General features: G+C 43.7%; 1 long non-coding RNA gene across 7 annotated transcripts in view; it reads left to right on the forward strand.

Moving 5' to 3' along the window:
- Positions 1 to 411: 411 nt before the first annotated feature.
- Positions 412 to 18497, forward strand: part of LOC137657615 (uncharacterized) — a 56036-nt gene continuing 37950 nt past the window's right edge. For 2 of the 7 annotated variants that reach the window (XR_011047164.1, XR_011047163.1), the window contains exon 1: positions 412 to 684. This is a non-coding gene — a long non-coding RNA (uncharacterized lncRNA). The remainder of the gene's footprint in view (positions 685 to 18497) is intronic. The other 5 variants (XR_011047166.1, XR_011047165.1, XR_011047168.1 and 2 more) reach the window with 3 other exon arrangements.

Genomic DNA, 18497 nt, shown 5'->3' on the forward strand with positions numbered 1-18497 from the left:
ACATTTCGAATTCTTGAGTAACTATTTAAATCATTAACGTTTGCAACATCTAAGATTAGACAGAAACGAAGTGTGGCTTTAACCGAAAACCATTTTATTATTGATGATACGTTTATTGTTAATTTTTTATATGTTAGAATAATCGATGAAAAATGTAAAAAAAAAAACAAAGAATTCAAGGAGAATAAAGTCTTGTAAAGATATACAGTTAAGTTGTTTATTTTATACCCAGTTTTATTTATCAATTTATGTAAGATTCATTTATAAGCAAATGGAAATGAAAAAAAAAATAACATAACAATAAACTAATTTTTCATATAATAATTATCTAAAATAAAGAAAAATGTTAAAGTAACAAACGCTGGAATATTGGCCCCGTTAGCCAAGGACTCATGAGGTAGCTACGGGGAGCCTAACCTCATATAGCGAGGGACTACAATGAGCATATCCTTAGTTACGATTCACGCCCTTCTGTGTTCATTGAAGTAGTTACAGTCCGATACTCATAGTGTATAGATACAGTGTGACGAAATACTAACTTAATTCCTTAAGTTAACCGAGTGTAAAATGTTCTTTATGTTCTGTGCCTAGCTATTGATGAGCCAACGAATAGAAGAAGACGGAAGACAACTCGGTACAGCTCAATGATTTGATATCCACAACAAATGTAAACATATTATTAAGGTTAGGTAAATTTGTATTGTTAAGGTTATGCAAGTGAGGTTTTATATAATACCTAAGATAGAATCTTGCTGCTTAGTCGGTAGTAAATATGTAATAGGAATCGAGTCTTTTATCGGATTGCTGTAACCTTATAATCATTAGGCCTAACTTCCCCTGCGGGTTAGGGAGTAGCATACGACGTGAAACTTTGTCCTATTGAGTCTGATCGTTAGTGAACAGTATCCTTTTTATGAGGTCTATGCAGAATTATGGAATTTTGAAATCGTTTTAGAAATAAGAATTTTATTTAAAAAAGAGGGGGGGGTGTTCATTACAAGTATTGATCTTATAAACCTTAAATTAGTACTGTAAGCCTACGTTGAAACAATTAGTACATTAGTACTGTAAGCCTACATTGAAACAATATTAGTAATAAGAATTTCATGTTAATAAAAAAGTTTATTAAACAAGGCTTGATCTACTAACCTTACGCGGGTACTGTACAATTTATGCGTACAAAGTTAGGTTATTGCTTAGGCCAATAAATACGCACCTACAAAAGTTACACAGGAACATGGTTACTATATACGCTGTATGAAGCTAAGAGTTTTGGCAATGTTATTTACTTTTAAACTCGTTCTCTATCAGTGTCATAGTTATAAGGGATTATATATTGGTCATATTTCCTGTTTAGTGTAGCATAGTCTGACATAATATGGTTTTATTTCTAGACGTTCCCATTCGGCTTATTCATCAAAATCCTTTCGTTTTTTCTCATTAATGTATATTGCTATTAATAAAAAAAACCTATCGCAAGACAAAAACATTAACATGAAATTGAAATATATAATAGAAATTCTTGATTGCAATTTAATTTATTTTTTGCCCTAGATTTTAATTATTGATAATTGCAATACAGCTTTGGTTTTTGTCCTGAACATTTTAATTAGTATTGATAAATACTGTACTGATAATCTGTATATAGATGTGCAAATATTATTTTTATGGTAACAAGTGAACTCTATATTTTTCCTGAATCTTTTATATTTCACACTATATTTATCATAAGCCGTGTATTTTGCAGACTATATATTTTTCATGAACTATATTTATCGGGCTATATTTTTCATAAACCATGTATTTCAGACTACATATTTGCCAAGAACCGTATACTTTTCGTGAACCGTATTTTTTCATACCATAAATTTTTCATGAACCGTATATTTTTCATACCATAGATTTTTCATGGACTATGTATATTTTAGAGTTTATATTTCATGAGCCGTATATTTTTCATGAGCCGTATATTTTTCATGAGCCGTATATTTTTCATGAGCCGTATATTTTTCATGAGCCGTATATTTTTCATGAGCCGTATATTTTTCATGAGCCGTATATTTTTCAGGCCGTATATTTTTCATGAAACTTATTATATTTTTCAGACTATATTTTTCATGAAACTTAAATTTTCAGACTATATATTTTTCATGAAACTTAAATTTTCAGACTATATATTTTTCATGAAACTTAAATTTTCAGACTATATATTTTTCATGAAACTTAATCAGTTCGTATATTTTTCACGAAACTTAATCAGTTCGTATATTTTTCACGAAACTTAATCAGTTCGTATATTTTTCACGAAACTTAATCAGTTCGTATATTTTTCACGAAACTTATATTTTTTCAGACCGTATATTTTTCAGGAAACTTATATTTTCCAGACTGTATATTTTTCAGGAAACTTATATTTTTCAGACCGTATATTTTTCATTAAACATATACTTTTCAGACCGTATATTTTTCATGAAACTTATATTTTTCAGTCCGTATATTTTTCATGAAACTTATATTTTTCAGACCATATATTATCTTGAAACTTGTATTTTTCAGACCGTATGTTTTTCTTGAAATTTATATTTTTCAGGCCGTATATTTTTCATGAAACTTGTATTTTTCATGCCGTATATTTTTCATGAAACTTGTATTTTTCAGGCCGTATATTTTTCATGAAACTTGTATTTTTCAGGCTGTATATTTTTCATGAAACTTGTATTTTTCAGGCCGTATATTTTTCATGAAACTTGTATTTTTCAGTTTGTATATTTTTCATGAAACTTATATTTTTCAGACCATATATATTTAATGAGCTGCATATACTTAATGAGCTGCAGATATTTCACGGCCCGCATATATTTTCTACGGCCCGCATATTTTTACTGAAGTGCATATATTTCACACCCCGCATATAATTTCACAAAGCGCACATTTTTCATTAGCCGCATATATTTCACGTCCTGCACATATTTCACGTCCTGCTCATATTTCACGTCCTGCTCATATTTCACGTCCTGCTCATATTTCACATCCTGCACATATTTCACGTCCTGCACATATTTCACGTCCTGCATATATTTCACGTTCTGCACATATTTCACGACCCCCAGATTTTTCACGACGCGCATATATTTCACAACCCGCATATTTTACATGAAGTGCATATATTTTCATGCCGCGCTTATTTTTCACGGCTAGCATATTTTTCACGGCGCGATATATAATTTCCTCACCCGCACATTTTTCGCGACGTATAATTTCATGACGAGCATATTTTTGGCGGCACGTAATTTCACGACGCACATTTTTCTTGGCACATAATTTCACGACGCACATTTTTCTTGGCACATAATTTCACGACGCACATTTTTCTTGGCACATAATTTCACGACGCACAACTTTTTTGCGGCACATAATTTCATGACGCACATAGTTTCCACGGCACATAATTTCATGACGCACATAGTTTCCACGGCACACAATTTCACATCGTGCATATTTTTCTTGACACATAATTTTAGTACGCGCATATTTTTTGCGACATATAATTGTGACGTATAATTTCACAACGCGCATATTTTTCGAGACATATAATTTCACAATGCGTGTATTTTACAAGACATATAATTTCACAACGCGCGTATTTTTCGATACATATAATTTCACAACGCGCATATTTTTCGAGACATAATTTCACAATGCGTGTATTTTTCGAGACATAATTTCACAATGCGTGTATTTTTCGAGACAAATTTCACAACGCGCGTATTTTTTGAGACATATAATTTCACAATAAGTGTATTTTTTGAGACACATAATTTCACAATGCGTGTATTTTTCGAGACGCATAATTTCACAATGCGTGTATTTTTCGAGACGCATAATTTCGCAATGTGTGTATTTTTCGAGACATATAATTTCACAATGCGCGTATTTTTTGAGACATAATTTCACAACAATCTTATCTTTCGAGACACATAATTTCACAATGCGCGTATCTTTCGAAACGTATGATTTCACAACGCGCATATTTTTCGATTTTTCGAGACGTATGATTTCACAACGCGGGTGTTTTTCGAGACGTATGATTTCCCAACGCGGGTGTTTTTCGAGACGCATGATTTCCCAACGCGGGTGTTTTTCGAGACGCATGATTTCCCAACGCGGGTGTTTTCCGAGACGCATGATTTCCCAGCGCGGGTGTTTTCCGAGACGCATGATTTCCCAACGCGGGTGTTTTCCGAGACGCATGATTTCCCAACGCGGGTGTTTTCCGAGACGCATGATTTCCCAACGCGCGGGTGTTTTCCGAGACGCATGATTTCCCAACGCGCGGGTGTTTTCCGAGACGCATGATTTCCCAACGCGCGGGTGTTTTCCGAGACGCATGATTTCCCAACGCGCGGGTGTTTTCCGAGACGCATGATTTCCCAACGCGCGGGTGTTTTCCGAGACGCATGATTTCCCAACGCGCGGGTGTTTTCCGAGACGCATGATTTCCCAACGCGCGGGTGTTTTCCGAGACGCATGATTTCCCAACGCGCGGGTGTTTTCCGAGACGCATGATTTCCCAACGCGCGGGTGTTTTCCGAGACGCATGATTTCCCAACGCGCGGGTGTTTTCCGAGACGCATGATTTCCCAACGCGCGGGTGTTTTCCGAGACGCATGATTTCCCAACGCGCGGGTGTTTTCCGAGACGCATGATTTCCCAACGCGCGGGTGTTTTCCGAGACGCATGATTTCCCAACGCGCGGTTGTTTTCCGAGACGCATGATTTCCCAACGCGCGGGTGTTTTCCGAGACGCATGATTTCCCAACGGGCGGGTGTTTTCCGAGACGCATGATTTCCCAACGGGCGGGTGTTTTCCGAGACGCATGATTTCCCAACGGGCGGGTGTTTTCCGAGACGCATGATTTCCCAACGGGCGGGTGTTTTCCGAGACGCATGATTTCCCAACGGGCGGGTGTTTTCCGAGACGCATGATTTCCCAACGGGCGGGTGTTTTCCGAGACGCATGATTTCCCAACGGGCGGGTGTTTTCCGAGACGCATGATTTCCCAACGGGCGGGTGTTTTCCGAGACGCATGATTTCCCAACGGGCGGGTGTTTTCCGAGACGCATGATTTCCCAACGGGCGGGTGTTTTCCGAGACGCATGATTTCCCAACGGGCGGGTGTTTTCCGAGACGCATGATTTCCCAACGGGCGGGTGTTTTCCGAGACGCATGATTTCCCAACGGGCGGGTGTTTTCCGAGACGCATGATTTCCCAACGGGCGGGTGTTTTCCGAGACGCATGATTTCCCAACGGGCGGGTGTTTTCCGAGACGCATGATTTCCCAACGGGCGGGTGTTTTCCGAGACGCATGATTTCCCAACGGGCGGGTGTTTTCCGAGACGCATGATTTCCCAACGGGCGGGTGTTTTCCGAGACGCATGATTTCCCAACGGGCGGGTGTTTTCCGAGACGCATGATTTCCCAACGGGCGGGTGTTTTCCGAGACGCATGATTTCCCAACGGGCGGGTGTTTTCCGAGACGCATGATTTCCCAACGGGCGGGTGTTTTCCGAGACGCATGATTTCCCAACGGGCGGGTGTTTTCCGAGACGCATGATTTCCCAACGGGCGGGTGTTTTCCGAGACGCATGATTTCCCAACGCGCGGGTGTTTTCCGAGACGCATGATTTCCCAACGGGCGGGTGTTTTCCGAGACGCATGATTTCCCAACGCGCGGGTGTTTTCCGAGACGCATGATTTCCCAACGCGCGGGTGTTTTCCGAGACGCATGATTTCCCAACGCGCGGGTGTTTTCCGAGACGCATGATTTCCCAACGCGCGGGTGTTTTCCGAGACGCATGATTTCCCAACGCGCGGGTGTTTTCCGAGACGCATGATTTCCCAACGCGCGGGTGTTTTCCGAGACGCATGATTTCCCAACGCGCGGGTGTTTTCCGAGACGCATGATTTCCCAACGCGCGGGTGTTTTCCGAGACGCATGATTTCCCAACGCGCGGGTGTTTTCCGAGACGCATGATTTCCCAACGCGCGGGTGTTTTCCGAGACGCATGATTTCCCAACGCGCGGGTGTTTTCCGAGACGCATGATTTCCCAACGCGCGGGTGTTTTCCGAGACGCATGATTTCCCAACGCGCGGGTGTTTTCCGAGACGCATGATTTCCCAACGCGCGGGTGTTTTCCGAGACGCATGATTTCCCAACGCGCGGGTGTTTTCCGAGACGCATGATTTCCCAACGCGCGGGTGTTTTCCGAGACGCATGATTTCCCAACGCGCGGGTGTTTTCCGAGACGCATGATTTCCCAACGCGCGGGTGTTTTCCGAGACGCATGATTTCCCAACGCGCGGGTGTTTTCCGAGACGCATGATTTCCCAACGCGCGGGTGTTTTCCGAGACGCATGATTTCCCAACGCGCGGGTGTTTTCCGAGACGCATGATTTCCCAACGCGCGGGTGTTTTCCGAGACGCATGATTTCCCAACGCGCGGGTGTTTTCCGAGACGCATGATTTCCCAACGCGCGGGTGTTTTCCGAGACGCATGATTTCCCAACGCGCGGGTGTTTTCCGAGACGCATGATTTCCCAACGCGCGGGTGTTTTCCGAGACGCATGATTTCCCAACGCGCGGGTGTTTTCCGAGACGCATGATTTCCCAACGCGCGGGTGTTTTCCGAGACGCATGATTTCCCAACGGGCGGGTGTTTTCCGAGACGCATGATTTCCCAACGGGCGGGTGTTTTCCGAGACGCATGATTTCCCAACGCGCGGGTGTTTTCCGAGACGCATGATTTCCCAACGCGCGGGTGTTTTCCGAGACGCATGACTTCCCAACGGGCGGGTGTTTTCCGAGACGCATGACTTCCCAACGCGCGGGTGTTTTCCGAGACGCATGACTTCCCAACGCGCGGGTGTTTTCCGAGACGCATGACTTCCCAACGCGCGGGTGTTTTCCGAGACGCATGACTTCCCAACGCGCGGGTGTTTTCCGAGACGCATGACTTCCCAACGCGCGGGTGTCTTCCGAGACGCATGACTTCCCAACGGGCGCCTGTCTTCCGAGACGCATGACTTCCCAACGGGCGCCTGTCTTCCGAGACGCATGACTTCACAACGGGCGCCTGTCTTCCGAGACGCATGACTTCACAACGGGCGCCTGTCTTCCGAGACGCATGACTTCACAACGGGCGCCTGTCTTCCGAGACGCATGATTTCACAACGGGCGCCTGTCTTCCGAGACGCATGATTTCACAACGGGCGCCTGTCTTCCGAGACGCATGATTTCACAACGGGCGGGTGTCTTTCGTGACGCATGATTTCACAACGGGCGCCTGTCTTTCGTGACGCATGATTTCACAACGGGCGCGTGCGTGTCTTTCGAGACGCATGATTTCACAACGGGCGCGTGCGTGTCTTTCGAGACGCATGATTTCACAACGGGCGCGTGCGTGTCTTTCGAGACGCATGATTTCACAACGGGCGCGTGCGTGTCTTTCGAGACGCATGATTTCACAACGGGCGCGTGCGTGTCTTTCGAGACGCTTGATTTCACAACGGGCGCGTGCGTGTCGAAAGACACACATGATTTCACAACGTGCGCGTGTCTTTAATTTAACTTGATTTTGAAGATGGCTCCTCTGTTGTTATACTTTGTGTGTGAGGCTAGACCGGCTTTCGATATGCTCTTGGTTCCCGCACAGTATTTACCAGGGAGCATGTATGTATTTTATTTCTTTCTATGCTCGTAAGATTGAAGGATCAAGGATTTTATCCTCCTCCTTTATTAATTAACGAACAACTCTTAAAGATATAATGGGAGTAAAAACATTATAACATTGGTACATCACAATTATGTGACGTAAAACTCTTAGCAGAGTGAGATCGGATTGCCTTAAAGGAATTCAATGCGCCATCGCGATGACGTTACAGTCCTGTGACGTAATCTTCTTAGTATGACTTGCATTATGTGAATTATTTTCTTTTCTTGTTGCAAGAAATGTTTAAAATATTAACTTACTAAGCATAAGTAGGTTTTTTTTATGTAGGGAAATATATTTTCAAGTATATATTTGTCCTATTAGTATATTTCCCTTGGTTAATTTTCGATATAGAGATTCATGAGCGTGCAACCAATTTACGCTCTTAGTACACTGATCGTTTTTTTTTTTTTTTTTTTTTTTTTTTTGGTTTCACAATACTTATATCGTTATTTAGTATTTCGATTTTGAGAATACTAATATTAATCATATATTCTATTGTATTTTCTTTCTGGTCCTTGGCGAAAGAGTATAATCTCTCGCAACGTGCAGGTCTATTATGATCTAATGTGAAATGGTTAAAATTGCTAGTTTTCAATGGCACACAAAAAGACGCAATGCAGTCATTTGACGATACGAAATACTCTTGACGATCGTTGTTGTTTCATAATTACTTGTATCATTATTCTATATTTAGATTTTGAGAATACTAATATTAATCATATAACCTATTGTATTTTCTCTCTAGCCCTTGGCGAAAAAGTATAATCTCTCGCAACGGGGAGGTCTATTAACTTTTAATGTGAAATAGTTAAAAGTGCTAGTGTTCAATGTCACGGAAAATGTAGTGCTGTGGAGGGTGCGTTCGTTCGTGTTCGTCATACTCCTAGCCCAGGACCTCTTCCATGCTCCCCAACCTCTGCGAGAAGGAAAGTCAAAAGGCTAAATAAGATGTCAGACCTTGATTAGCGATCGAACGTCCCCTCGAGCAATTCTGTTGTCGTATCCCAGTATGCTCGCCCTCGCCATTGGAAAGGCGAGGTAAAAGTGTTATCCTCGCCGTCGGTTGATGCGAGACTTGCGTTTTACGTTTTCCCGTCCCGCCAGACAAGAGAATGGCTCGTCGTGGGACCAAGCGTCGAGATCGCTCCCTCTCAGCGATCTAGACGCGTTTTCGGGACGCGACATAGATTTTGTCGCTCCCTCATGGCATACTGGACGCATGTAGCATGCGGAACGCATACGGCATGCTGGACACATGCTGGACGCATACGGCATGTTGGCAGCATGCTGGATGCATACGGCATGCTAGACGCATGCGAGCGGGCCGCTTCCCCGCCTCAGGTTCGCGAACATCTTAGTTCCAAGCACGCCATCGCGGCAAGAACGCACGCGAGCTGCAGAGCTCGTGGACGCTCCCTCACAGAGATCTGGTCGCGTTATGGGTGCGGCAAGGATTTTGACACTCCCTTACAGCATGCTTAAAGCATGCAGCATGCTGGATGCACATGAGCTGAACGCATACTGTACACACTCGATTTGGACACTCCTCCGCGTCAGAATCGCGTACGTCATAGTTCCGAGCGCGCTCTCGCGGCAAGAACGCACACGAGCTGCAGCGCTCATGGACACTCCCTCGCACTGGAAGCTTACAGCAACCTGGACTCATACAGCAGTCTGGACTTATGCTGGACGTATGCAGTCAGGATTTGTCCACACAGCATGATAGCCAAACAGTTGTCTCCTTTGCTACTTGATGGACGTGATACTAACGCTTCCTCGGGTCTCGCTGTAGACTTACAGCATGGGGGACGCATGCAGCATGCTGAAACCTCACAGCAACATGGACGCATGCAGCAGTCTGGACGATTGCAGCAATCTGGACGCATGCAGTCGGGACAAGTCCTCGCAGCAGGATAGACAAGTTGTTGTCTCTCCTTCGCGACTCTCTGAACACGCGGTTAACGTTCCCTCGCGTCACGCTGTTGACAGACATGCTGAATGCATGCTGGATGCACGCGAGCAGGACTTAATCTCGCAGCACGGGAGTCATGGTGTTGATGCTTCCGTACAGCATGATGAACTTATGCTGGAAGCACTGGAACCTGTCTCTCCCTCGAGACTTGCAGAACGTAAACGTGGTAAACGTGATGCTTCTTCACAACTGGATGATATCCTTCACAATGTTCCATAAGGTCAAGACGAGTTCTTTATGGAAGACAATAACAGACAGGATGACGCGGTTTTATCTCCTACCCATTCGACTCGGGTGATCGATGTTCCTTTAGCCGAAGTTTTAGAGGACAAATCTCAGGATTCGCTGAAGACAGCTGACTTTAAAAAGCTTCTGACAGTTTTAACATCTCTGTATCCCGAAGACTTTACTCAACCTATGCCTCAGAGCCTGCCCTCTCAGTTTGTGAAGGGCAGACCCCGAAAAACATCCTCCTTCAAGAAGATGGTCCTGGCTAGATCGGTTAAGAGAGCTTTCTCAACTCTCAACCAATAGACGTCTAAGAGGAAGGATCTAGGGAAGGCCTCCTTTTCTTTTCCTCCAACTCGACTGGCCTCCAGATCTAGTGTGTGATGTTTGACTGAGGAAGCTCTGTTTGGGAGTTCCTGCCTCCTCCCAGGGAGACACTTCCAGACTTGTTGACTCCTCACGCAGGTCAGCCATGAGCAAGCTATTTAGCAAGAAAACAAAAGGAGGCTCCTCCCACTCATCGTCCCTTTCGTGGGAGAGCCCCTTCAAGGGGAACTCGGAGGATTTCGGCTGGAGGTCAAGTTTGCAGATTCCCAAGACAGCAAACCGAATCAAGAAAGTGAGACATGCAATCTCCAGACTCTAGTGGGAGCCAGGCTTTCCCACTTTTGGCAAGAGTGGAGCCAAATAGGGGTGGACATCTGGACGAGCAATGTCCTCAAGGAGGGATATAAGATCGCCTTCCTGAGAATGTCTCCCATGTCGTCGATACCCTTAGAGTTGACAACAACCCACTCGGGGAACAAGGCAGCAGCTCTTAAAGAGTAAGTGAACCTTATGCTGTCGAAATCAGTCATAGAAGTGGTAGAGGACACCTCTCTCGGAGGAGTTTTACAACAGACTTTTCCTAGTTACGAAAAGCTCTGGGGGATGGAGACCTGTTTTGGACGTCAGTCTATTGAATAAGTTCGTCAGCAAAGTAAAATTTGCCATGAAAACTTCAGCGTCAGTCCTTGCAGGCAACAGACAGGGAGACTTGATGGTGTCTTTGGATCTGCAGGATGCATATTCCCATATCTCGATACACCCAGACCACAGAAAATTTCTAAGGTTCGTGTTCCTCAAGAACATTTATCACTTCAAAGCACTCTGTTTTGGACTGAGCACGACTTCCTACGTTTTTCACCCAGGTGATGTCCAACGTTGCTCTCTGGCTTCATCTAAAGGGAGAAAGGATTTCTTTGTACCTAGACGACTGCCTACTCAGAGCAGAATCACAAGTAATGTGTCTGGAGGCTCTTCAAATGATAATGTCCTTAACGCAACAGTTAGGCCTGATGGAAAACCTGGCCAAATCTTAACCAACACCCTCACAGAACATCATTTATCTGGGGATGAGAATCAGTTCAGATCACGCACAAGGCGCTCCAGAAATGTCGCAAGGACTTTCCCCTGGTGGTCACCCGACTACGATTGACGATCCCTTGCAGCAATCAACACACTGTTCAGTTCGCGCACATGGCGCGCTTCAAGTGTCTGATCTGTCTGAACTAAAAAGTCCGATTTCGCCCCTGTTTGTCGCATACGATTCTCGAACAGGGGTCTGTGGGTAGAGTCTCAGAGGAAATGGCACATAAATATCAAAGAGCTAGTGGCCATTCACCAAGCCCTGATTACTCGCTTCATAGAAAGGGAGAGTAACGTCAGGGCGGATCTGCCCAGCAGAAGAAAGCAAGTTCCTACTACAGAGTGGACCCTACATCACGAGGTGTGCACCAGCCTTTGGATGTTGTGGGGTCAACCCTCGATAGACCTCTTCGCTACACAAATGACAAAAAGGTTCCCGGTATTTTGCTCTCCAGTCCCAGAACAGGAAACAGTCGCAGTGGACGCTTTTTCTCCAGAACTGGGAAGGTCTAAAAGTGTACAGCTTTTCCTCCATTCAAAATCCTGGACAGTCCTGAAAAAATTCAGGGAATCTCCCAACGTCCGCATGAACATGATAGCTCCATTTTGGCCCATGGGACATTGGGTTGGGGAGATGGAGTGGCTGGTAGATACCCCCAGAATATTACCACTATTAGGGTTTACTAATCCAAGTGGGACATAGAGTATGGTGCAGGAATAATAGACTTTCCTCTACCAGTACCTCTATATCCAATTTAGCAGATTTTCTATTTTCTGTTGTATCTGCATACAAAAGAGAAGCTGGCTATCCCTACCATCAATGGTTACCGCAGCATGTTAGCCTCCGTCTTTCGTCACCGACACATTGACGTGTCGGGTAACAAGGATCTTTCAGATCTCATTAGATCTTTTGAGACAACTTAGAGGAAGGACAATCCAACACCCTCTTGGAACCTGGATGTAGTCCTGGCCTTTTTAACCTTAAGTAGGTTTGAACCCTTGGAAGGATCTTGGATCTTACCAAGAAGACACTTTTTTTCTAATTACGTTGGCTACAGTCAAAAGAATAGAGTTAAAAGCCATCAGCAAGAAGGTGGGCTTTAATGGAGACAATGCAATTTACTCCCTTCAGCTAGGCTTTCTCGCCAAAGACGAGAATCCTTATCGACCTTGGCCAAGATTTTTTACCATCCAGAGCTATCTCACTTAAATTGGACAGGAAAAGGAGAGAGACCTTTGTCCAGTGAGAGCTCTAAAAATTTTTATCTGCACGCATCAAATCACCTGAGAGGACAAGCAGACAGCCTCTGATGCTCAGTTAAAAAGCCCTCTTTGACTTTATCAAGGAATACCCTGTCTTTTTTCATTAAGGATTTGATAAGGGAGACTCGCCAGAATTGTTAAGTAAGAAGTTTTCCCTATCTTTAAGGTAAAATCACACGAGGTTAGAGCTGTAGCAACTTATATGGCGTACAAGCACAATAGGTCAATGAAGTCAATTTTGGAGGCTACTTACTCGAAGTAAATCAATTTCACAGACCGTTATCTCAAAGATGTCCAGACCCAGTATGAGGATTGCTGTTCCCTGGGTCCGTACGTTACCTCCGGCGTCGTAGTTGGAGAAGGGTCTACTGCTTCTTCCCGATAACTTAATATATACCCTTGCCTTTTTTTCTTGTACTTGTGTTCACAGGTTGTCTGTGAAGGTTGTCGCAGCCTTCCGCATTCTGGGATGCAAGTCAAGTTAGTTTAAAAAAAAAAAAAAAAAAAAATAGGGGGAGTAGGTGGTCAGAATCAGTATCCATGGCTATGCCAGGTTTGCAAGGGTGGTCTAGCCATGCTAAGGTCAAGGACCTTGTGGCAGCCCCACAGATACTTTTACAGCCCCCTGAGTGGATCGCCGAGTCTCTTAAGGAATGCAAGCAAAATGGGGCAGGATAATTGTGAAGCCAACTTCCTTATCAGGTTACAACCAGATTGTCAGTACTACTAATTGTAGCTATTAATAATTATATGAAATTCCCAATGGGATGTGGTTTTCGACCCACCACCAATGGTGTCAATCAGCTATATATATGTAACTACCAGGGAAGTTACATATTTAAAAATGGTATTTTTATTGTAAAATAAATTTTTAAATATACTTACCTGGTAGTTACATATATAAAAGGGCCCTCCCTCCTCCCCTCTGAAAACAGAGGCATGGAATTTCTGAAGAATGTTGGGGATGGTTCTGGTTACCTATGAGAGATGGCGCTCAAGTATGACCACCTACTGTCATGGGGGCAATTGCCGTGAAATTGGATTTGTCGTGCCGCGTCGAAACGCTTGATTTAAGCTTTATATATGTAACTACCAGGTAAGTATATTTAAAAATCTATTTGATAATAAAAATACCATTTCTGAATATGTAACTTCCCTGGTAGTTATATATATTACTGATTGACACCATTGGTGGTGGGTGGAAAACCTCATCCCATTGGGAAATTTGTGTAATTATTTTTCGCTACATTTAATTTCATGACGCACATGTTCTTCGCAATTTAAATTTCAAGACGCGCATGTTTTTTGCTACAAAATTTCTCAACGCACATATTTCTTTGCGGCTTACAGTTTCGCAACTTAGTTTCACAATGTGCATATTTTTCGCGACTTATTTTCACAACGCGCATATTTTTCGCACGACCCACATTTTTTGCGACTTAGTTTCACGACGTGCACATTTTTCGCAACGTACAGTTTCACCACGCGCATGTTTTTCACGACTTACAGTTTCGCAACGTGCATGTTTTTCGCGACGTGCATGTTTTTCATGACGCGCATGTTTTTCGCGACATATAATTTCACAACGCGCATATTTCCGGACGCGCAGATTTTTACGGCGCGCATATTTTCACGACGCACTCTTAAAATATCACATCTACTTTAGAACTCCATCAGTATTCACTTCAGGTGATTGAAAGAATATTTAGGTGGGTTATAAGTACTGATATGTTTAATAGCAAGTTATTGATAATTTATTGCTACACACAAATCTTTCGCGCTTTGGAATAGTGTATGCCCTTAACAGAGAGAGAATAGGCATTCTAATTGTCAATTACAGGTGACCTTAACCCCACCAACCATACCATCAAAGACTCTCCACTTTTGCTTAAGCTGCCACAAGTACAGCTGTACTGCTGCATCCTACCCAAGGCATTACTTTTCTTTGAATTATTATTGGCATGGTGCTAATTTCGAAACAAAGGAGGGTTGAAGTTTAGGTAAAGCACTGAATTGGTTTATTGCTGAACTGGAGACATATCAATTAATTTGTGTTTATGGATATTGGTATGGTGTTAATTTCGAAACAAAGCAGGATTGAAGTATAGCTTCAGCATTGAATTGGTTTATTACTGAACTGGAGACATATCAAATAATTTCTGTTTATGGGCGTGATTTTTTTCTCAGTTATCCCCTTTTCTGTTGTGTAGTTTATGGCCTTCCATTAAGGCTGATGTATTCTTTGAGGAGAAGAAAGTCTAAGTATTCGCTGACATGATTCTTGGTGATATCCATGACAATGCTAGAGTGTTTATAAAGTTTCTCTTAGAGTTGACCTTTTACTGAAGCTTCTGGGTATATGCCCAGGAGCAAGAACTCTTGATCTACAAAGGTGAGATTTTTCAGAATTTGTTACTTTTCGTTGAGAGGTAAAGGATAGCAATGGCTATTTCGGCCATCATAAACCCAGTGCTAGTGACTGTAGCAACTGTGATTTAACAGTGATGCTAGTGCCACCAGTGTCAATTATTCCAGTACCAGTAACCACAAGTGATCTCGTAATGCAGCCTAAGCCAAAACGGCAGTTAAGTAGGATGCCAAGGAGGCTTAAGCCCCTGTGAAAGAGGAAGTGCTGTAGGTGGTAGGAAGTGGAAAGGCTTCAAAGCCCATCCAATGATTAAGCTATGGTGCAAGAGGAAGTGCTGTAGGTGGTAGGAAGTGGAAAGGCTTCAAAGCCCATCCAATGATTAAGCTATGGTGCAAGTTCCCTTTGTTCATCACCCCTTGAACTTGTCACCACTGTCCCTGTGCCAGTGACATAGGGCTAGCAGCTCCCTCATACTGTCAGTAACCCCAGCCCTATAAGTGAGAGTGAGTGTGCCTGCCATTTACCTTGTGACAGTGTTCCGCAGTGTTTTTGTTCTTGTTGGAGCAACCATTGTGGTTTCTTCCTTTGCAGTAGCTTTGTTGTTGGTCATTCAGACCTCAACTTCTCTGCTTGCAGATCAAAGTGGTCACCAGCTCGCTCACTAGAGCCATGGCCCAGGTTCCCCATTATCCAGGTGTGATAGAGATGCACAAACTTGTGTGGATCTGTGATTGGAGCACTTGTATGTTTTCCTTCACCTCTTCAACTTGGACTGTTCCCTGCTTTGAATGGGGAATTACTCTATCCTTTGTGTAAAAGATAGAACATTTAGCTGAAGATTAAAATTGTACACTTGCACGCAGCGGATTGCTACACGCCAGTGGTTGAGAGGCTGCAGTCTTGTGCACACATATACAGGGTCAAAGCTCCCTCCTCCACCTTAATCAACTGGGGGAATTGTAAGACGTGGTTCTTCTCTCTTTGCCTTGATCGTTTCTAGATATCTTCCTCTCCATGAGGATTACTAGCCTGGTCTGTCATCTATTTCTAATCATGTTAAAGGTGCCATCCTTTGGTAGGAACGATAGTTTTCACGAGTAGGAAGTAATTCTCGGGAGTAGCCTGCTGAACCCTTTACCTTTCCGAGGTACTGATAATAGGGTTTCTTATGCCCAACAGATACTGGATCTTGGCCTAGTATTATCATTACTAGCTAAGCTACAACCCTAGTTGGAGAAGCAGGGTGTTATAAGCCCAAGGGCCCAAATAAGAAAGAAAGCCCAGTGAGGAAAGGAAATAAGGATTTAGTTAAGTGTGCCTGAGTGTACCCTGGAGTAAGAGAACTCTTAACCCAAGACCGTGAATGACCATGTCTATGGCAATACAATACTTTGAGGGTGTTCTTGCACTCTTGTGTGTATACAATGAACTGGTAAGGGAGTTGTGAGACATCATCCTTTTGGTAGCACGTTGGTCATTGATAAGCACTTCTGCATACCCATTGATGAGCAAGGCCTTCTTTGGAGCTCCCATGGTCTAATATTGCAAGTTTGCCCCTAGATAATATTTGTGACGTCTGTGAATCTTCTTTCTTCCAGTCGGTCAAGCTTTCCTCCTGCACCCCATACTCTCAAGACAAAGTATGTTCAATGTATCGGTCTTCTTCTTCATCACCTCTTCCGGTTGCCCTTGAGACACTCCAGTGTGAAGGAGCGTAATTCTCGGCTCTTTGGGTTGTCAGGTGGGAAGGCAGTGATTTCTTGGCACACCATTCTGCCAACAAGTGGGCGAACTGGGTTTTGAAGAGGGATGCTTTGGTTTATCAACTCTTGAAAAAAAAAGTTTGGCCAGAGGTAACACTCGCTCCGAACAAGTTGGTGCAGGATGTCATGTCTTCTTCTGAGCAGTCCCATGCAGGTAGTAATGGAAAAGTGAAGAACTCCTTTGTAGGATTCTCTGGTTCCCCAAGCAGTCTTTCAAGGACTAGAGATCTTTGAAAGGGTCAATGGCTAAACCTTTGGGTGCTGCCATGATTGTGCGATCAGGGGTAAGACGGTCGTTGCAACCTTCTTTTAGAACATACATCCCTTCATTGATGCTTGAAGGATCACTAATCATCTTGCAGGGATCCCCCGAACCATCGTGTTCCAGCGATACAGGAGGTCCCGGCCAATTTTCCTGGTGGCTGGACAAACAAAACCTTGCTAGGTGAGTTGCCTCGATTCCCCACCTCTAGTCATACAACAATTCTTGGATGCAACCTGGATGATCTGATTACCTCGGATGTGTGGGCATTGAAATAAAGAGCTTCTGCACTTAAACTAGTTTAACCAGAAGTACAAGCAGAATCTCTAGCTCTGCAAGCATTAAAAAATGAAGAGGCACTCTGTAGTATTATTGAGCATTAACACCACTATAGTGGCCTACATCACTGAGCAAGGGGGTATGGTTTTACTCCCCCTTGGAAAATTGATAAAGCAGATGCACATCTGTTTTGTGTTAGAAATGTTGAGTCGTCGGCCAGGTACATTTCCTGTTAAGAGGAATCTATTATCAGACACACCAATTCCTAGTTGGAAGCTTTAGGGTCGGATATAGACTATCCAGGTTCTCAAAGTGGAAGCCTTTTAGTGACGACTGCACAGGAGGTTTCTGCAGACCTGCTACAGTCCTTTAGAGCTTTCTTCCATGGAAAGTAAGCCCATCTTTTGCAACTGGTGCTCGGAAGGCGTATTTTTCTGCTTAAAACTTCTCTTGACATATTACCGACTTCCTAATAGTCTTTTGACAATAAGAACTCCTCTTATTAGAGTCTAGAAAGAATTCTGCTTGGAATTTTTTACATGTGGGGATTATTGAGGCTCATCAGGAGCTTCATGCAGTCTTGCTCAGCATGGGTCCTCAGGTTCACAGGGGGATAAGACTTGTTCTTGAGGCTCTTACAGGTACCCCTACATGCTCCTATGAGAAGGTTGTCAAACGGAGATCTTTACCATCTTTTTGCTAGTTTTGGTATTAGCAAAGAGTAGGTGAGGTGCATGGTCTATTTGTAAAAGTCCATGCCGTTGGCTGGAAAGAAGGCTCTTTGTTTTTGTGCCAGAGTTCATGGCCAAAACTCTAATCCCCCCGAGGCACTACCACAGGGTCAAGACCTTCATCATCTATTCTCTATGTAAAATATCTGGTGGTTATCAAGAAATACCTTCACGTGCGGTGAGGGATCTGCAGTGCCATCTGAAGAGGACTCTTATTTCTCATGGCAGTGTCAGCGTCTTTTCCTTAACGCTGTCAGAACTAAGAGGGTTGTTGAACACATTCGGTTTCTGGCTTTGTGAGAAGATTAAGAGCATACTCTTTGACCTTTGATGGGGTTAAGGTACCAGCTCAAACCAGAGCTCATGAAGTCTAGTATTAATCACATTTAGACTACAAAGAATCTACGATTTGTCGGCCTTCTCTAAGGAGTATACCCAGAAGTCCTTCA

Source organism: Palaemon carinicauda, chromosome 18, assembly GCF_036898095.1.
Source record: "Palaemon carinicauda isolate YSFRI2023 chromosome 18, ASM3689809v2, whole genome shotgun sequence".
Taxonomy (NCBI): Eukaryota; Metazoa; Arthropoda; class Malacostraca; order Decapoda; family Palaemonidae; genus Palaemon; species Palaemon carinicauda.